We start from the raw sequence: 22,190 nt of genomic DNA, 5'->3' as shown, positions 1-22,190 counted from the left end.
GTAAAAAGTTAAGGCTAGTTCAAGACTTATAATATCCGAAATCGGACGTGCGCGCATTTAGTCTTATACTAGCTTACTCCTTACACGTGCACAGATATCCCAGACTCATTTCTAAATTTTTAAAATTTTTATGGCGAGAAAGGAAATTTTTAATTTAATATACTAGGAGAGCGGGCTTCTATATTGGATCGCCTCATGTCTCTCCCTTCCCCCATATTCTGCTTACTTCAGGGGAAGCATCTGCAACAGATCTGGCTGAATTTCTTTTCATGCTTAAAAGATAGACAGATCTCAATTTCTTTCTTCCTTTTTGGTTTTCTGAAATAATAATTAATACCCAATTTGGTCAAGATTTGCATTTCCCTGTGAGTTTTCTTATAATTTTTAAACAAGGCGGTAGTTTCAGCAGTGGAGTTCCACTTATTACAGATTTTAAATTCCATACATATACTAAGATTCTAATTTCAACAAAAAACAACATTATTTATGGACTTCAACATTCACTCTAAAGAGCACTTTCATTTCTAAGATCCTTTTTTTTTCTAGCCTTAATTCCTCGTGCCTGAGGGGACTGGACTCCCTGAGCCCTTTTTCTAAGATTCTTTTTTCTTAACCCTTACTCCTCGAGTTCTGAGGGAAATCTTGACACCGTCAAGGAACATTTCATGACAACTCAAATTCCCCATTATTGGTCGATTGGATGGCTCTCAAAGAGATTCCTTCTCCACGTAAGCCTCCGGGACGTATAAACCCCGTGCCAGGTCAGCTTGAATTTTCTCGTCAACCCAGGAATTCAGGCGGAATTACTCTCTTTTCGACTCTACCCTTTACTCCCTTGCTTGCGTGAAACGGTCGGTAGGTATAATCCGCCTACACGGATCCTCACAGACAGGGAGACCCCGTTTGCCCTCCTCAGGCGCGCAGGTCTCCCGTGGTTGAGTCTGAAAGGTGAACGACTTTTTGTTCAAAGCAAGCTCAAGGTTTTAAGAGTAGATCTAATTGGAGAGGATTCTCGCCAAGAAAACCGGGAGACGGTACTAGTTCAAGTGAATCGGAGTTCTCACAGCCGGAAATGGGTACCTTTCACTCTTCCCCAAATCGGCAAGTGAGTGCTTATTAGTGGACAGGAAGGAACCAACCAAGAGAACCAATAATAACAATCGAGCAAAAAAAGGGGTGAAATGTTCTGAAATCTTGTTTGAAAAATCGTCTACCTACCTTTACTCCGATCTGTCTCACGGCGGGCGGACCGTGGCGATCTAGTGCTGAGTCTTCACTCACGGGTCCTCGCGGCGACTCTGGGGGTGCCTGGCCAGGGCTTCTCCGGTAGACGTTCTCGCTAGAGATTCTCAGAAGTACCCCGAGTTGGGCGCCATTTTGTCCCGACCCGCGGGACAAACACGGGGGGCACGCAGGAACCACCTAAGAGAATGAATCAAACAAGGAACGCGGAAAGAATGGAGGCAAGACAAGGTTCTGATCAAGCCTCAGTTTTATTCTCTGAAATGGCTGTATTTATACAGCAGAGACAAAGGGGGGCAGGGTTGCCTATGCAGGAGGGTCTTTGGTATGGCAACACAGGATTGACTAATTGCCAGAAGCGGTGTGACATTCCAAGGTGCAACATTCCAAGGCTGGGCTATCTAGGGGGGAGGATCAGGAAGGGAAAGAGGCAGGAAGACAGGAGATGCTAAGCCCCAGGTTAATCTTATCTTCTGGCCAAGCCCTCAGGGCACAGCATAACTTCTGCTAGAAGGAACTTAATTCTATTTCCTTAAGACTGAGTTGCTTGCCTCAACTCTGCTAGCTCCCAACACCATAGCTTCTGGCACAGCCCCTTTACACACAGGAGAGAAGTACCAACTCAATGATGGAGTCAGTGATATCATCACGTTTTGAATTCTCAAGATTATTCACATCCTTTGGCAGAGGAGAAGGATAGTTTAATAATAATTGTGACAGTATAACTGAAAGCAAAATTTGCCAAGAAACTCCGAGTTTTCAGATTGGTTCTGAGCCTAAGTCACATGTCAAGGGGGACGAGAAATGCTCTCTTTCACCTGAGACCTGCTCTCATAGGGCTGAGATCAAATCCCTGTCAGTAGATGACAATGATGCTAATGCGGGCAAGCCACAGCACATTGGCTGTCTGGAGAGGATGTGCTTTGTTAGTCAAGCATCAGACTGTGCTGGGCACTAGGGGAACCCAACCTTAAAAGGGCTTTCTGATCATTATGAGCTGGACTCGGAGAAGGTTGGGTCATCTCTAGGTGACCTTTTCATGAACATTTATGAACACTTTAAACTAGTCATCTTAGCAATTAGCTAATTGTTAGTAGCTATCTTAGCAATGCCATTAAGGAGGAATAAAATGGGTAGGTTTTCTTTGCTTTGTGTTCCAAAGCTATAGGTTGTGTTTGACAACAGACAAAGTCCAGCAGATGAGGAAACATGGATTCATCAGACCCAAGTGCATATAGAAATTTATTACATGAAAAAGGTGACATCAAATCAAAGGGGACAATATGGCTTACTGAATGCCGAGTGCTAGAAAATACCTGACTGTCTAGAAAAAGAAATGGTATCCCAGGTTCATGTGAAATACCAAAATAAATTGCAGAAGGATAAAAATATTAAATATTAACAATGAATTCATTAAAATATCAATAGGAAATGGAGGAATATTAAAACATCTTAAAATGGCAAAGACTTTTGTGAGCATGAAGAAAACCATAAACAAACCCACACAAAGTTTGATTAATTTGCAATATTAAAACAACATCTTTGCATGGAAAAATGTCATAAACAAAATCAGGAGTAAAAGGGAAACTGAGGAAAATTTATTTGCCTATGAAAAAGAGCTATTTCAAAATATTCAAAGGGGCTCCGACAAATAAATGCGGAAATGCTCAACAACTCAATAGGAAAGTGAGATAGCTATAGAATGAGACAGTCTCATAGAATGGCAACAATCTGAAACAGAATGCAGAATGCTGTGTGTTTTATGGGACCATTTGAAGGGATATTAACCCTCAAGAGAGCACACAGTCTTCTTAACTCCAATCTCTCTTCCTTTCCCTCCTTAATTTCAAATGCATAAAAGAAACTGCAAAACTGTCATTCTGGGAAGCATTTGAAATCTTGCTCCGTGGCATATGTCATCAGTTTGACTCAAATAAACTCTTGTAAAAACTCTACAGTTTTGGACATATTTTATATGGACATACATATTAAAAAAGTTAAAAATAGTTTACTAGGAGTCCTAAATGTTTGTGTGTTTGAGAACTGTAGTGAAGGGAAAAAAATCTCCTTGACCCTCTTAGGGCCCTCACTACAAACTAAAGGGACAATGACAGATTAACAGGAGAAATGAGTTTGTTGGGAGCTAGCAGAGTTGAGGCAAGCAACTCAATCTTAAGGAAATGGAATTGGGTTCCTTCTAGCAGAGGTTGTGTGGTGCCCTGAGGGCTTGGCCAGAAGATAAGATTAACCTGGGGCTTAGCATCTCCTGTCTTTCCTGCCTCTTCCCCTTCCTGATCCTCCCCCCCTAGATAGCCCAGCCTTGGAATGTTGCACCTTGGAATGTTAACATCTTTGCAACTTCCCCTTCCTGATCCTCCCCCATGGACACTGCCAGGGACCCCTCTGCATGGGCGGCCCTGCCCCCCTTTGTCTCTGCTGTATAAATACAGCCATTTCAGAGAATAAAACTGAGGCTTGATCAGAACCTTGTCTTGCCTCCATTCTTTCCGCGTTCCTTGTTTGATTCATTCTCTTAGGTGGTTCCTGCGTGCCCCCCGTTGTTGTCCCGCAGGTCGGGACATGAGTTCACTTTTTATTGAATTTTCATATGTACATGAAAGCCTTCATAAGAGCATGAAGACATGAGGAAGTGACCAGAGCAGGAAGCTTTTATACCTTACAGGCAAAGAAATAATACATTTGTGAAGAATTGACGAGACAAAGGGGTTTGGTTTGGGGTTGGTCCACCTAGTGCGAGACAGTCCTTCTCTTCCTTAACTGGGAAGATAAGGTTTACTTTAACAAGGTTTGTTCGCAGAAACCTCTGGTGCTGGTTCTGGGCTGAGGAGAGTCCCTCTCCAGTCAAAGGAGAATTTAATTCCTGCCTTTAGACAGAAAATGAATTTTTTTCTGTGTTTACTGTTTCTTAATCACCTTGAGCTTAAAATAATTTTCATGTGAAAGAAGCATATTTTGGAGTGACATTCTGGTTTTCTTCAGAATTATCTGAGAAATTTAAAAAAAAAATGTATGTTTCCTGACATCAACTCCAGAGAGAGTTCAATACATTAGGTCTAAGGAGGGACCCAACAATGCACATTTTTAATAATTAAGTTGATTCTAACCATCCTTGGAGAAACGTTGCCTCAGAGGGTGTATAGGGGAACATTGGGGAGGTAAAATAGGGCAAGAATGGAGGAGGGGAAGTGAGAGAATCCAGAGAAATTATTGGTGAAAGAGAGAAAAGTCTGGGAGACAAGGGTTAGAGGGCATTTCCTTTCTAGTATAGTATGAGGACAGTTGGATGTTGAAGGCGAGCAGGTCTCAACTGAAAATGTGAGGACAAGAGAAAGTTTAAAGCAATGCCGGGAGGGATAACTCAGGAAGCCACTACATGAGAAAATGGTCTCAACAAAGAGTAAATCCTCAACGTAGAGGCATTCACTCATTCATCAATGTAAGGAATGTTCAAACCTGCAGAGAATTTTTGTAAGAATTTTTTTATTTTTGAGTAAAAATTGATGACATATGCCAGGAAACAAAATCTCAAATGCTCCAGAGAATGACAGCTTTGCAGTTTTTTGTATACATTTGAAATTAAGTAGTGAACATAAGGAAGGTTACATGAAGGTGGGAGAAGGCAATGGGTGGGGGTTAGATTTATAGGATAGTTAACAAGACTATGCAGTCTCTTGGAGTTGATTATTTCAAAGGTGTGTTGATATAGATGCACAGAATCAATGAACCCGGTTTGCTTAAGGCAAAGGTAAATTTTTTACAAAAAAAGTTATATGCCTGGGCATGGTTATCACCATGACCTGACCATTTAGAAATTTATGGTCAGATTGTTGTGGGAATAACACCAAGTGTCTGACCGGTGGGGTCAGACCAAACCTGGTCAGACTAGTGACTTTGCTACTTGGGTTGTGGCTAGGAAAGAATTCAGAGGAAGTCCCAAAACTGTAAGAGAACATTTATTGTGTAAATCACAGAGGTAAAAAAAAAAAAAAATAATTCCTAGAAGAAATGGGCTTATAAGGAAACAAGTTATAGAGATAAAAGAGAGCTTGGGAGAGGGGAAGCTAATGGTAATGTGCCTGGTATAGGAAGGGAAAGGCAAGGGTGTGCTTCCTGGAGGGAGGGCCCACTGGGTCCTCCATCCTCAGGGTTTTAAGGGTGGAGACTTTAGGGGAGGTCCCAGGGAAAGATCTTAATAGAATAGTCATAAATTTTCCAGGCGTGTCCATTCAGGGTTGTGGTCTCCACTGATTGTTTGACCAGCCCCAGGGAAGAGGGTCATTATTCCACGTGGCTGGTTCTGACATCAGCAGTGGTTGGTTTTGTTGTTTATCTGTGCCTGGCGCTGAAATACAACTGAGGCCTAGATATTATCTCAAGGAAGGAAAGGTCAGGAACTTGCTAGGGGAGAAAGAGTCATGTTGGTGGCAAGGTCCCACCCTACAATCGATTGTCCATTTCTAGGCACCTGGGGCTTTCCATCCTGGTGACCTTCTGTACCTGGCCCATTGTTCTTGCTCATGTTGGTCTAATGGCCTACAGCAAGATCACTCCATGAGGTTACTTTCTGTAGAGCCCCTTTTTCATTCACACATTCATTTTATGAATACTTGTTAAGCATTTACAATGTGACAGATTTTGAGCAACATGTTGGGAATGCAAAGATAAATAAAAAGAGTTGTCCCTATGCTGAAAAAAAATGGGAAAGGTAGATGTACAAAAGATACTAGTATAATACAATGAAGTACACTAAGTACTGAACAAGAGTGTAAAGTGCTATGAAAGTAATTGTTGGGGCTGGATCATGAGAGACATTTTTGCAAATGTTGTCTCCACTCCCATATAATTTTGTTTCATTCATCCAACAATCTTTATTATATGTCTATTATGGGCCAGATACAAGGAACAAGACAGTTTCTGCTCTTGGAGAGGCGACGTTTCAATAGGGAAAGTTAGGGCAATGATCAATCAATTCATGAACAAGAAAAAACAGGTAGTAATAAGTGCTAGGTATAAAATAGAAATATAAGGGAAGGCCTCTCTGAGGAGGTCACATTGCAGCTCATATCTGAATTAAGAGCTAGCCAGCAAACATGGTGGGAGTGAAGTGGGGAGGTGGAGGAGGCGATGAGGTGGGTTTGGGTAGATGGGAGGGCATGGAGAGCATTCTAAGCAGAGGACACGCTGGTTGCAGACACTCTAAGGTGGAGCTGAGCTTAGCTGGGAGAAAATAGAAAGGCTGGAGCACAGTGAGGGAGGGAGGGGAAATTAGCAATAAAGCGGAAAAGGAAATCAGCCAGATCCTGGGGCGGGGTGGAGGGGCTTTAAAGAGTTTTGTTTTATTCTGTGTGGTGGGAAACTTGAGGATTTTAAGGCGGGGAGTGGATGAGATTTGGTTTACATTTCCAAATAACTTTCTAGGGGCTTTTTTAGAGAGTGGATTGGGGTTGGAAGCAGGAAGAGCACCAGTAGCCTTTTGTAACAGCCCAAGAGAGGGACTGAGTAGTGTAGATGGCAGTAGTAGCAGCATCGATCTGGGTACTTGTGGTGGAGAAACTAAGATCTACTCTTGGCGCAGGTGTGGGCTGTGAAGGAAAGACAAGCGTCCAGGTTGACTCTGATCCCAAAAGCTCTTCTAATCCTCCTAACTTCTTGAATGTTTGTATCTCTCTTTTTCCCCACTCCACTCAATTTGATCTTACTATTTCTCTCCTGGAGCCCCATAAGAAGCTGTCAGTTAATTTTTCTCCAGACTGCCCTCTCTTTCTATATCCATCTCCACATTGCTGACTAAATGTTTTTTTTGTTTTTATTTTCCAAACAGTGGTTTTTCTAAGCATAGGTAATCCTATTACCTCCATCCTGAAAATTATTGAGTTACTAAATGCTCTTAGTCCAAAACCCAAATTTCTTAGGGATTGGGAAAGGAATTATAATGTTAGGTACTTTCCCAACGTGGAATCCTCACGTAATCCCTCCTGGAATCCAATGAGGAAGTGATTATCCCAGTTTAATGGAAGGAAACTGAAGCCGGGTTGAAAGAATTTGCCCAGGTCATAGGGTCACAGAACTATTAAATGACACATAAACCAGTGGCTCCTAAAAATGGCCATAACAAGGGCTGTTGTTGAGGAGTGGGGAGCCCCCCAGGGTGACGATATCTGAATATCCTGGGGAGTAGAGGAATTTCCTTTTTTAAAATAGACATTATTTTTAAAGCAGTTTTAGATTCACAGTAAAATTGAGTGGAAAGTACAGTGATTTCCAATATATCCCCTGTCTCTACACACGCACAGACTCCCCATTACCTAACCACACTTCCCCCAGCAGACTGGTATATTTGTTATACGTGATAAATCTCCAATAACACATCATTATCACCTAGAATCCATAATTTATAGTAGGGTTCGCTCTTGGTGTTGTACATTCTATGGGTTTGGACAGATATATATATATATATTGAAATATAGCCATTATAAAGAGTAATTTCACTGCCCTAGAAGTCCTTCGTACTCTGTGTATTTCTTCTGTCCTCCCCTCAAATGCTTGGCACCTACTGATTTTCTAATTATCTCCATAGTTTTACCTTTTCTAGAATGTCATATAGTTGGAATCACAGTGTGTGTGGTCTTTTCAGATTGTTTTTTTTTTTTTTTTTTCCACTTAGTAATATGCATTCAAAATTCCTCCATGTCTTTTCATGGCTTAACAACTAATTTCTTTTTAGTGTTGAATAATAATCCACTGTCTGGATGTTCCATAGTTTACTCATCCATTCACCTACTGAAGGACATCTTGGTTGCTTTCAAGTTCTGGCAATGATCATTAACATTGCTATAAACATCCATGTGCAGGTTTTTGTATGGGCATAGATTTTCTTTTATTTTCATTTATCCTTACCTGAGGATATGTTTTATTGATTTGAGAGAGAGAGAGAGAGAGAGAGAGAGAGAGAGAGGAGAAGGGAAAGAGAGAAAAAGATATATATATATATTGTGTATATATATATATATATATATATATATATATATATATATACACACACACACAATATATATATATATTTTTTAATATATTGATTTTTGTACAGAGAGTGGAAGGGAGAGAGATAGAGAGTTCAAAACATCAATGAGAGTCATCGATCAGCTGCCTCTTGCACACCCCCTACTGGGGATGTGCCCGAAACCAAGGTACATGCCCTTGACCGGAATCGAACCTGGGGCCCTTCAGTCCCCAAGCCGACGCTCTATCCATTGAGCCAAACCGGTCCCGGCAAGAGAGAGATATTGATGTGAGAGAGAAACATCAATTAGTTGTCTCCAGTATGCACCCTGGCTGGGAATCAAACCAACAAGCTAGGTATATGCTCTGACTAGAAATTGAACCCACAACCTTTTGGTGTTTCAACCAATTGAATCACTTGGTCTTGGCCAGTCATAGGTTTTTAACTTTGTTAAGTCAATATCAAGGAGTGTGACTACCTGGTAAGAGTAGAGTAAGTTTAGTTTTGTAAGAAATGGCTAGTGTGTACTCTAAAGTAGCTCTACCATTTTGCATTCACACAACAATGAATGAGAGTTTGTGTTGCTCCACATCCTCACCAGCATTTAATGTTGTCAGTGTCTGGATTTTTGCCATGGTAATAGGCGTGTACATGATGTACTTGGGTATCTCATTGTTTTAATTTGCATTTCTCTGACAACTTGTGATATGGAGCATCTTTTCAGGTGCTTACTTGCAATGTATATATACATACATATATATATATATCCTCTTTGGTGAGGTGTCTGTTAAGCTTTTTGGCCTATTTATAGTCAGATAGTTTGTTTTTTATTGTTGAGTTTTAAGAGGTGTTTTTTTTTTTTTTTTTTTTTTGTTTTTTTTTTTTTATAATAGCCCTTTATCAGATGAGTATTTTGCAAGTATTATCTCCCACTCTGGGGATTGAACCTGCAACCTTGGCCTATCAGAATGATGCTCTAACCAACTGAGCTACCCAGCCAGGAATGCTCAGTTTCTGTGTTTTCTTCTTCATAATCAGATATAATGTAGTGGGTAAAAGGAACTGTTATAAATGACTTAGAGTAACTTGGTGGTAAGGTGGGGGGGGGGGGGGGAGAGAAGAATTCTACTGTCCTCTGATGAGCTCTCAGTCTTTGAGTGACCCTGTGACCTTCACAGGTGCTTCTCAGTGTTCCTTCCCTTAGGTGGGACAGGATGGTTAGACCGAGCTGGGGTTCTGTGTTTCCTTTCCTTCCCATGCAAGGCCAGAGGGCCTGGGGTTGGGTATTGCCCTTTCCCCGGGTCAGTTAGGCTCTGATAGAACCCCAGCAGGTTAAGCTCTGGTGGAACGGTTTTTCTGGAGGGCCTGTGAAGAACACGGTGCTCTCTTGTAGTTATACCGTATTTTTCGGACCATAAGACACACGTTTTTCCCCCCAGAAGTGGGGGGAAAAAGTCCCTGTGTCTTATGGTCCAAATATAGCCTACACATATACTTTAAAAGAAAAGTTTTTTTACTTGCCCGGCTCTGTGTGGTCTCTGTGTGCTTGCCCGGCTCTAAAATGGTTTTAAATGCTGCTGTTTACTTTACAGGGTTGATTACATGTGTTTATGACTGTGATGTTGGGTTTTAATGCACATAAAATATTTTAGGACACTATTTGTTTCAGAATCTTTTTTTCTTCATTCCCCTTCTCTAAAAACTGGTGCGTCTTATGGTCCGAAAAATACGGTAAATGGTTCCTCTCTCCCTGCCAGAAGCATGAAAGGGTGAGTGTGATGGAGTGTGATATTCACGTTGAAGCCACTCCAGCTTCCAGTATTCCTGCCCTTCACCAGGTGCTAGTTCCTCACTAGGATAAAGTAGTCCTGTATAATTATTTCCACTGAGGTGGAAGGTCTGTGACAACCAAATCCACAAAGTGTTTCTAGTTTTTAGTTTTAACAATACTGTTTAATTAGATCTCACTGTAGGAAAAAGTCTAGTCGTTGGAACAGGGGGTTAGGGCAGGATTAAGCCTTGTGGGGGTTCAAGTAGGCAGTAATGCTACAGGTCTCACCATCTCAGAGTTGGCAGGAAGTCTCAGGCTGTGACCAGACACCATGCACATCCTGCAGTCTCTTTCCTCCCGCATTCCTGGAGAACTGTGCTTTTAAGAGAAAACAGACTTCCTCAACTTTGCCATCGGTGGAAGTTTGGACTGGCGAATTGTGTAGGGGGCTGTCCTATGCATTGTTCACCGTTAATAGCATCCCTGGCCTCTCTCCTCTAGATGCCAGTAATACAAACACCTCCCCCCCCCCCCCCCCATCTCCATTGCCAAGTGCCCCTTCCCAGGTAAATCATACCTGGTTGAGAAACACTGCAGTAAGCAGACTCAAGATTCAACAGCAGCTTATAGATTTTTTTTTAAATTTTATTACTGGGAAACTGTGCTAGCTGGAGCATCTTTTGTGCTATTTGTTGGTAATTCACTTTTTAATTTTTATTTATTTCTCTCTTCCCTTTGTGGACAAAAGGGGCCATGGCTAACCTGACAAGCTCAGGGAAGGCCTGCATGGCAGTCTTACAAACTCAGAGAACTAAAGTAACCACAAGGATAGTCTGAAATTAAAACTTGGACTAAAAGCAGTTATCGTGGGGAGTCTTAGGTTGATATAGTCTTTGACAATGCCAATCTTTATTGCCTGAGCCTATAGTCTTTTTGCATCTACGTTAACATAGACAACATATCTAGATAACATATCACTGAAATGTCAAGGTGACTTTTCAGGGTCCTTTTTATTTTTCTGGACCCCCTTAGGGCACAACCAAATGCCCTGAGCACCAGGCCAGATACCACAAATTCCTTCATTGTTGTTGTTACTATGTTAATTGTGACTGTTAACTATCCTGTACCCCCCTAGTAAAAGAAGTATGTGTCTATCATTTTACTTTTTATCCAATCTCAGAAGTCCCCTCCTCCCCGGTTTTGCTTTCCCCCCCCCCCCCCCCCCGCCCTCCAATTTATCACCAATGGCGTTCATGTAACCCACGTACATCTTATCTTTTGATAGAAATGTATAAAAATAGATGAAAAAAACCTCCATTCTCTGGAGCACTATCCCAATCTGTTGAGATTCTGCTTCCTGTAATTGTCCAGTTTGGCTCAAATAAACTCACAAAACTTCTTTATAGGTTTGAATGTGTTTACATTAACACTTTCTAGGTTCTTTGGTTGATCTAATAATTAAATTGATACAAGACAACTTAACAGAAGAAAACAGAAGTTTGGCTCCTTTCTGGTTGGATGATTGATTGACTCATAGCGTGTTGGAAACTTCTGCTTGCTTTTCTTTTCTTAAAAAACCACAAACATATTTCTATTGATTTCAGAGAGGAAGGGAGAGGAGAGAGAGATGGAAACATCGATGATGAGAGAGAACCATTGATTGGCTGCTTTGGATCTATCCAGCCTGTAACCTGGGCACATGACCTGCAGGGAATCGAATCGTGACCTCCTGGTTCATAGGATGACGCTTACCCACTGAGCACACTGGCCAGGCTTGCCTGCTTTCCTTGTTACATTTTAGAGATTTAATCTTTAAAAGGAAAGGGCATGCCTCTGATGACCTGGGCATAGCAGGGAGCTGCATTCCTCCTTTGTTCTGCAGATACTACCTGTCACATTTTCCAGGCCTGCCCTTCCATTTCCAGGCCAGGAGCCTTCCCTGAGGTGGTTTCACCTTTAAGCCTCATGCTAGCCAGGGCTCTGCAGAGCGGGGACCTGGACCCAGCGAGGCTCCAGTCTTTGCAGCCCTGGAAAGTTAGGGGCTCTGAATCTGGAGTGAGAAAATACCTTACATGTTAAGGTCAGAATCACAGGACTTTTAAGTAACTTTGACCAACTCCTATGAGGATTATCATTGATGTGGTGACTTCAATCACTACCATTATCATCTTAGTAGAAGTATTAAATAGAAGAATCATTTTAGTAGAAGGTCCTCCAATCTTCCTAGTGCGATCCCCTGTGGGACAGAAATGGTGTCCCCGCCGAAACCGGTTTGGCTCAGTGGTAGAGCGTCGGTCTGCGGACTGAAAGGTCCCGGGTTCGATTCCGGTCAGGGGCATGTACATTGGTTGCGGGCACATCCCCGGTGGGGGGTGTGCAAGAGGCAGCTGGTCGATGTTTCTCATCGACGTTTCTAGCTCTCTATCTCTCTCCCTTCCTCTCTGTAAAAATCAATAAAATATATTAAAAAAAAGAAAAAGAAAAAAAAGAAATGGTGTCCCCCACGGAAATTCTCACTCCCCAGAGTGGGTTATGGCAAGTGCACACAGAAGCTGGGTCACTGGAGAGACCACCTGGGTCCTCTTCCAGCCTCACATTTTAAGGAGCATAGAGTTAAATTAAAATAAACAACAAGCCATTTATAGTTAGCAATACTTTTAATAAAGAAACATAAAAGGAGAGCTTTGAGGCATTGTGAGCCCCAGGGCCCACCCCTACCCCAGGGCCACCAAATAACCCCCCCCCCCCCAACAAAAATACCCCCCTCCTGCCAAAAACCCCAATCCCTGAAAAAACAGAACACTAAAGCTGGGTGGGATGGGTGTGTGCACATGTAGGCGAATAGAATGGTGTTGGAGGAAAGGGGGTTAGAGTCTAATTACTTTGCCCAGACAGATCCATCAGGAAAGAGTGACCCCCCCCCCCCGTGATCCCCCCAACCTCTAAGCCCCTAAGCCCCACAACTGCCCTATGAGAAAAGGAAGCCACTTCAAGATCAAACAGGTTAAAGGGTAGAGCCTGAAATCCCCCTTGTGGACCATATATTCCCATTGAGATTACATGGGTTCTTTTGTTTTTTTTGCAAATCCTCACCCAAGGATATTTTTCCATTGATTTTTAGAGAGAGTGGAAGGGATGGGGAGAGACAGAGAAGAAGAAACATCGATGTGTTTCTCTCCCATTGATTGTTGCCTCCCACACAATCCCTGACTAGGGCTGGGGACTGAAATTGCAACCGAGGTACATGTCCTTGACCAGGAATTGAATCCAGACCCTTCGGGGCGGGGGCTGAAGCTCTAACCATTTAGCACACCAGCCAGGGCAAGAACACAGTGTGAAAAACTATTAGCTGTTACAATGATAGGGGCCCTCCAAAGGACAGTATATAAACAGATACAGTATATCTGTTATACTAAACTTTCATGACAGGGGGATGGTCAAGGGAAGATTCGTTAAAGGGGACAATAATATTAAAAAGAAAAATTTGACAATGTTAAAATATGTACACAGATAATAATTTAATAAAAAAAATAAATTAAAAAAAATTTGAGGGTCTACTGAATCAAGTGATGAAGGCTTAGATCTGGATGTGTTGAGTTAGTATAGATCTGGGGTGTTGATCTGTGAGTTCCTTGTGTGGGGTCTGGATGAGGTTGGTTGATCTATTTGGAAATGTCTTTTGTGTGAAGTGTATCCTTGGGCATGTGGAGGAATTATTGATTTGAGAAAATGCTAAGTAACTGATTTACTATCTGAAAAAGTTAAAGTTCTGAAAGTTTAAGGTCTCTTGCCAAAAAGAGGTTTTAAAGCTAACACCTTAATTTTAATGGAGAAAGGGGAGGACAAGCCCTTCCAACCCAGAACAGGAAATCCAATTCCAACCAGCAGCTATCTTTAAACCAGTGTTTCCCAACCTTCTCTCATGATGAGAATCACCTGGTGGAGTTGTTAAAACACAGATTCCCGGATCCCAATTAAGAAGTGCTAAACTAGAATTTTTGGGAACATATAGGTAAAATTGCATACCTAACTTAGTGCTCTGTAAATAAAATCTGTCTTAGAGCACTAGTTAAGTATACAATTTTACCTATATGTTCCCAAAAATTCTAGTTTAGCACTTCTTAGTTGGGATCCGGGAATCTGTGTTTTAACAACTCCACCAGGTGATTCTCATCATGAGAGAAGGTTGGGAAACACTGGCCTAGGGATCCCTCGTGCCCTCTGATGGAAGCTGCTGGGATCCACATGTTGGGCTAGTCTCTCTACCTGACATCAGGGGCTTCAGAAAGTATTTCCAAAATACCTCCAGAAGCAAGTTACTTGAGAAGGATGACCCAGCCTGCTACAGAGAAGCATGCCCCTTAGCCCTACCCGGACTGTGGGTGGGAAGGAGGGTGGGCCAGGCACAGCTGTGGTGGAAATTGCATTACCACTGCAGCCTGCTGATGGGAAACAGTGTGTGGCTTTTTGGCTTGTTATAGAACGGATCATTTTTAAATCAACCAAAGAATTATCCATGTTTTATGATGTGAAAATGGAAGAAATGCTAGTTGGCAGCATTTGAGTTTAAGGAATCTCAAACCCCATTGTGTTTGAGATTCCTTAAAATCAAATGCCGTGGCTGGTTTCTGTTTTACGGGTGATGTTGCAGATACATGTACGCAGACTCATGTGTGTTTAATGTTTAGTTGTATGAGGACGGGAGGTTTGTTTTTGGAGATTGTCATAGATATCACAGACATCCTCTGGTCCTCATATTACTGATGGGAATGGAGGCTTCGAGGGAGCAGAGGATGCTCTGGGGTTTCACAGCCAGGGAGATGCTGAGAGGGACTGAGGACCCAGAGACACTGTGAGACAGGAGTGAGGAGCCCTGAGCAAGTCACTGCAGCAGCCCGTGCCTCAGTTTCCTTATCTTACAGATGTTATGCTGGGGTGTCACATCTCAGATACCAGCTCTAACATCCCACAGTCCTAAATTTCTTCCTTGTACATGCTCGGGCTTTTCCACTTTTCTTTAAAACACAACGGTTTGAGATTCCTTAAAATCAAATGCTGCCAACTAGCATTACTTCCATTTTCACACCATAAAACATGGATAATTCTTTGGTTGACTTAAAAAAATGATCTGTTATATAACAAGCCAAAAGGCTAAAACTTGCAATGCACCCAATTATTTATGAAACTATCAATTAAGAAAAAAAAACCCCTAATATTTAGGTTCCTTTCTTCATAAAATAGAAATGTAAACATTCTGTCTGATAACTTTGAGTTGGTGTTGTGGTAAAAGCAGTGTGGAGTACGGCACATATAGTTCACCAAAATAGGTGTGTAGCATATGCACATTTATATGAATGGGTGAAACATGCACAGGAAAATGCATACAATCAGTGCATGTGTTTTCCCTCATGTTTTACGGCATCACAGACTCATTATTATTACACAGCATTCTTTTGTAACTTAAGTCAGTTGTAAAGATCTTCAGAGGAGGTGCTGTTAGTTCCCTGGGCCACCCCGTTCAGGACTGTAACGATTTTGCCCATTGAAAGGTCTTCTTTGTGTCCATCCTGCCTAGATTTCTCATGCTGCAGGGTCACCTGGACTGTTAGGGCAGCTGAGGCTAATTTGGCCCGGCTCACTGCTCAGGGCTGCTGAGGCCCAGGAAGGCCTTAGGGTTTCAGCATTTAGCAGCAGGCCTTGGATGCCAAGGGATCAGCCCAGATTTCTGGGAAACGGTGGGAGGAAGGTCAATACTGAGCATATGGGAATAGAGGGCGATGCTGGTGAGACGAAGGGTGTGTCTTAAAACCATGTAGAGACCCCCAACTAAGCATTTGGTTGGACCCATAGGGGCCCAAAAGGCAACCACTGTGTGGCTTTGGGAAGTCTACTCCCTTGCTCTGATTTCTCATCTGTTAGATGACAAAATTGGGGTATGGCATTTCTAAGAGTTGTTCCACTATGGGTGGTCCGAGTTGATTTTTTGTGGGCTTGAGTGGGCATTTGGATAAAATCATGTCTTTTATCTATTATCTGCTGGTTTCTCCTGCTCTATCTGTGAGAGATGGGATTTTAGCAATTAACTGTACATGAGATATAGGAGGTGAAGAAACCAAGGCATAGACAGGGCTCATGTTTATTTAGAGTGTCTTCAATGCACCATGGGTATAGCAGTGATCACACAGGGAAACATAACAGCATTGGTGCTGAAAGGACGGGTGTGTATATGTGTGTGTGCGCGTATCAGTGCGCTTAGAGTACATCTGCAGGCTAAGCAAGAAATCCTCAGTAATCCCTCTTGGGCCACGGGTGGAGAGATTAACGTTCCATTGCGGAGCATTTGGAACTTATGAGCTTTGTATTAGGTGCCTGTACTTCCATTAATATAAATAGCATAATTTCAAGAAGGCCAGAGCCATGCATGCCTGCTGCTCCATCCCGCCCTCTGTGTTTAAGCCGATGAAAGCAGAGCTGTGATGACCGAGAGTGGCCACGTGGTGGCAGTGTTTCACTTTGTAACCATGGCCTTGATTTTAATGCATTTCCCACTGCGGGTTTCAGGGCCCCTCCCTCTAGGCTCAATATGGGCTCCAAGTTAAGATGCAAAATAGGATCCTGAGTAGAAAATAACGGCTGTAACAGATATCCTCTGGCTCCTCCCTGTCTTTTCTATTAGAGCATCTCCCCGCTGAGAGCTCCTTAGCTGCTGAAAGAGATCATTATTATGAAAACGGAATCAGAGAGCTTCACGGGGACATAAGGGCGGGGAAGCAAAAAGGGAGGTTGCATCAAGCAGGCGGGGATGCTGGAGAAGGCTCTAGTCATCCAGAACCAAAGAGAATGACTGGCTTTTCCCCTTCTACCTACCAGCGGGAGCCCCCAGAGCCTTTTCTTTCTGAGGGGTCTCTCAGGCGGGCAACATCTTCCACAAAAAACTTGCAGAGGGCACAAGGTTGTAAAAAATGGGGGGAGGTCGCAGGGGGAGATGACCTTGGGCGGGTGACAGGGCCCTTCTAGGCCAAATTGCTCTTTGGTGAAATTGGGATGCTGATCCCCTTTGGAGTTCAGGGATGCCCTAGTTTCACTGGGTAAATAAATTAAACAGCCAGACCCCCAGGGGCGCTGCCACGGACCCAGTCTGCTCTGTGGTCTGGTTGAATCCCTGGAGTCTGCATGTGTCATATGTTTCCAGGAGAACTCTTGGGGGCACAGTCCAAAGTCTGGGAATGCTGGTGTTGTTGTTGTTCCTTCCAGTGAGAAACTGTGATTGGGGAAATGATAACAGTGTGAGAAGCAATGCCCCGGAATCTACTCCTTTAAGCCATGAGATTTGTCTGCATTTGTTTTCTCAAGCTGCTGAAGAGCCTTCTGGGGGCAGGAAGCGGGTTCCATGCCTGGTGAGGCCCCTTCTCCCTCCAGTCCAGGCTTTACCACTGACGAGGGTGGTGGGCCTCACCTCATAACCACGGGACCTCAGTTTTAGATTTTTAAATTATTTTCATTATGAAAAAAATGTATGTACAAAAGTAAAGAGAATAGTAGCCCTGAGACAGGAACCACTGCAATAAGAAGGGAGTAAGTCAGTTCTCCCAAAGGAAGACTGCTGCTTAATTACTCCCACTGCCCTGGTTATCACATGTAAACTTTGCATCTCGCAACCTAATGCTTGGCAGCACCAAAGCGTTTCAGTGATGGCTCATCTTTTTTTTTTTTTTTTTTTAAATAAATTTTTATTGTTCATATTATTACAAATGTTCCTTCCCCCCCCCCCCTTCTCACCCCACCCTTTTTTTTTTTTAAATAAATTTTTATTGTTCATATTATTACAAATGTGTGATGGCTCATCTTAAACCCAACATTCTCCGTCTTCCCCTCCCATGGACTTTCCTTCTTCCTTTCTCAGGCTTCAGCTCTTTGTCTTTTTTCAAGACTATGCTTGGCTTCAGTTGCTGTGTTACTATCTCTGATTTTTGTTGAAAGTGACATCCTTCCACAGGCAGCGAGATTCATACTCATTCTGATCTTCTAACTTTCTTCTTCTTGATTATAGGCTATTTCTTGGCATCAAGAAAAACTACATTTCCCCCGTTGCATATTTTGCATACACGACACCATTCCATTTCCCTTCAATTGAACAAAGGACTTCTTGTCATTTGGAGGGAAAAAAAAAAATCTCAGCAGTAATTCTGTACTTCTTGCCCAGAAATCTTACAAAGATTTCATGTGGAAGACAATATTTGCACTATAGCCAGTTTTGGAACAATTAATATAGCATTCTCCATCTAGGGCACTGTGAGGGTAGACCTTCCACAATGATGGGCGCTGTGAAAATATAATGTTTGTCATGGTCCTAGGCATGAGACACAGCCCTGTCCTATGCTGTGGACCCCAATTGACATTCCAAGGAATTTTGCTTTGGTCCAGATATAAGAACTGAATTGTATCTTCTTGTTAAAACACTCAGCATAAAAGGCTGAAATGGGTGGATGATAGGAAACCTGCTCAGCCATGAATGTTTTTGGAAATCCCAGGCACTGATCCTTCTGAAACTAGCTCTGTGTTCTCTTTGGTATCATTTGGTAATGCCCAATGACACTGAAAGATCTCACCCACAATGAGGTTGTTTGGCTTTTTGGAAACTGATCATCTCCTTCCTGCATGAAAGGCTGAGAGGTACCATTTCATAACCTGAACCATTCGGTCTCTGGCATCTTTTGGTCACTAATGCTCACAAACAGGTCTGGATGTACAAAAAAGTCTGCATACATTTCTAAAAGAGATCTTCTTTCAAGAATAAATGTTGGGTGAACTACCTTTTTTTAAAATTTAATTTAATTTTTAATTTTAATTTTTATTATTTAAAAAAATATATTTTATTGATTTTGTACAGAGAGGAAGGGAGAGAGATAGAGAGTTAGAAACATCGATGAGAGAGAGTCATCTATCAGCTGCCTCTTGCACACCCCCTACTGGGGATATGCCGCAACCAAGGTACATGCCCTTGACCGGAATCGAACCCAGGACCCTTCGGTTCCCAAGGCGACACTCTATCCATTGAGCCAAACTGGTTTCGGCTGGGTGAACTACCTTAGTAAGATCCATCCCAAGCCTAACCTGTGACAACAGATGCATGATAACCTTGTGCTTTTCAACCAGCCCCACCTCCCCTTCATCATCTCTATCATCATAGGATTTGAAAAGGTCAGAAGCACTTGTTCCATTGGACATGGAAGGACTAATGGATTCTGTGGTATCTAGATACTTTAGACTATTTCCTGAGCTATTATGGGTCAAGACAGAAGCAGATCCAGAGGACTCTATTAAGTGCTTTGGGGATGAGCCATTTTGATGAAATTCATCAGCATCATAGAATTAACCTTCACTGCTAGAATAAGAGAACTCTGGGACCATACTCAGAGACAAGCTGGCATGGCTTGGAGAAGTTAGACTGCTACTAGGTGGTGAGCACCCACTGCCTGTGTTACTTGGTGTTGGAGTCTGATGATGTCCCAAGATAGCTAATACAGGTCCAACTGACAGGGAAGGTGCATGCGGCTCTGACTTAACACAACTGACCAGGGTCTGGAGGAAATACAGTCTGGGAAGGCACTGTGTTGATCACAGGTTCCTAGGGACTAGGTTGCATCTACAGGATTCATAGCACTTATAATTCCACCTGCATGATTCTCTACATTACACCCATCTCTAGCAATCTGCAGCAACACAACACAGCTTTTAATGGATTATACCATGCTATTCGTTGTCTCTTAAAGAGTTTCTATTCTCTTTCTCTATTCAACATCTTTGCAGTTTTGAAGTTTGTCATTAAAAAGTTTTAATTGTTCTATCAAGATCTGCAGGTAAGCACCAGCCTTTGTGATTTTCTTATCAAAGTCTTGGACACTAGGAACAAATCCTGAATCCTAACCTCGATGCTGAAGACTGTTTCTTCTGAGGCACGGATCCACTTCTCTCTAACATCAGCATCACGAGCCTGGAAATGGATAGTTTTCTACTCAACAGCTATTGTGAAGTTGCTGTCGTCTTCATTGTCTATAGTACGAATCACAGCTTCTCTGAGTCTCACACAGCCTTGGCGAGAGCCTCTCAACATTTTGCCCCGTGTAGTAGGGGAGCAGCCCTGCATCGTAGTCCAGCACGAACCAACGTACTGCCAGCCCTTCATCATGTTAATCCAGGTGCTTATCGACCCATCCATGATGGACATCATCTTGGGAGCTGCCAATGACAGCAAAGGGTATGACGGAACTTGCCTATAAGGTATTCATCAGGCGGGGGCGGGGCTGGAAAAGGAGCTGAGCTAGCGGCTGCTGCTTCACGTGGACACACCCACCCTTGCCCCCAGCAATCATCCTCAAACTTGCTTACTTTGGTCGCCTATTGTGTGTAGAACTCCCTGCCATTTGCAGCAGCATGGAGGGACCTGGAAAGCATTATGCTGAGTGAAATAAGCCAGTCAGAGAAAGCTAAGTATCACATTATTTCACTCATATGTGGAAGCTAATGAACAACAAACTGATGAACAAAAATAGATCTAAAGACAGAGAAGCATCCACCAGACTCACTACATTTTCTTTATTCCCTCATCCATCAATGAACGCGGGTTGTTTCCATGTCTTGGTTGAAATGAATAATGCTACAATGAACATGGGGGTGTAGATATCTCTTCAAGGTATCAGTTTCATTTTCTTTGGATATATCCCCAGAAGTGGAATTACTGGATGATATGGTAAAAACTAGCTTTTGAATTAGGTGTAGAGAAGATGGTTGTAAAGACCTGGGGAAAATGACAGAAACCTGGAAAAAGTCTCCAACTCAGATGCTTCTTAAGAGAGTGTAAGTTCTCACTCTACTTCTAAGAAATGGAAATTGGTAACCTTGATACATAGAAGTAGAATTTTAAAAATAAAGACCAGGTGAATCCAATAAGCAATTTTCCCCTGAAGAAGGCCTTGGGTCAACATCACAGTTGTGGAATGGAAGGACCCTCATACGTATTAAGTTAAATAAAATTTTAAAGCATGTTTGTATCATCTTTTATGAATCCCTACTTTAACTTAAAAAACCAAACAATTAACTACCCATATACAGGTGGATGGTGTTGGATATGAGGATCCTGCATTAATAATAAATGCTTATTTCAGAGGATGAATGTGAAGAAGAAATGAGATTACATAAATCCTCCACTCTAGTGCTTGGCACACAGCAGGCATGCAGCGCATACAAATTCTCATGTCACCTGCTTCCTTCCAATGATAAGGAACCACAATTTCCTGAGACAGCCGATTCCATTTCTTAACAGCTGTAGATTGTGAGAAATTCTTCACAAGCCTCCTTTTAATTTTTATCCATTAGCTCTAGTTTTATTTTTTCGGAGTGTACAGAATCAACAGCAATTATATACATATTTGAAGAAAATTGTCTTGCTCCTCAGGACCCCTTTTTTCTCTATAACCAAACCTCATTCTTTTGTTTTTAGTTGTTCTTCAGATGATATATTTTATTTTTATTTTTAAAAGTCTTCACCCAAGGATATTTTCCCATTGATTTTAGAGAGAGTGGAAGAGAGAAGGAAAGACAGAAAAAAACATTGATGTGAGAAAAACACTTTGATTGGTTGCCTCTTGCATGCTCCCTGACCAAGGCTTAGGCAGGGGAGAAGCCTGCAACTGAAGTATGCACCCTTGATCAGAATCAAACCCAGTACACTTGGATCCACTGAGCCCAATTAACAAGGACAGATGATATGTTTTCAAGATTCTTCCTCATTATTTTATCCATTAGATCCGTGACCCCCTCTGGGCCCACTCCATATGACCCATGTTAGACCCCAGATGAATGTGACATTTTATCCGTGCACCATGGAACGACTCCCTATTTCATCTTCATTCTGGACACTCCCTTCCAATGAGGCCATCTGTCACTGCACAAGTGTTTTGACAGGGTCAAATGTTACCAATACAAGCCTTGCTTCCAACTAAAACTTTCAAGTCTTGTCCTCAGAGACTGCTGCAAGTCAGGCCTTTTCCACCCTGAAATTGTTCACTTTATTTTTTTTAAGCCTGTATGTAGGATTTTGTATGAATCACATTTCATCTTGTTGTTTTCTGGCTTAGTATGTAGATATGGCAATAT

At 42.3% G+C, this 22,190-nt stretch overlaps 1 pseudogene; it reads right to left on the bottom strand.

The window, feature by feature from the left end:
* Positions 1 to 17,880: 17,880 nt before the first annotated feature.
* Positions 17,881 to 19,970, bottom strand: LOC118716440 (annotated as a pseudogene).
* Positions 19,971 to 22,190: the final 2,220 nt, after the last annotated feature.

Source organism: Pipistrellus kuhlii, unplaced genomic scaffold (assembly GCF_014108245.1).
Source record: "Pipistrellus kuhlii isolate mPipKuh1 unplaced genomic scaffold, mPipKuh1.p scaffold_m20_p_12, whole genome shotgun sequence".
NCBI lineage: Eukaryota > Metazoa > Chordata > Mammalia > Chiroptera > Vespertilionidae > Pipistrellus > Pipistrellus kuhlii.
Note: the sequence above shows the minus strand (reverse complement) of the source record. Positions and strands in the feature narration are given on the sequence as shown.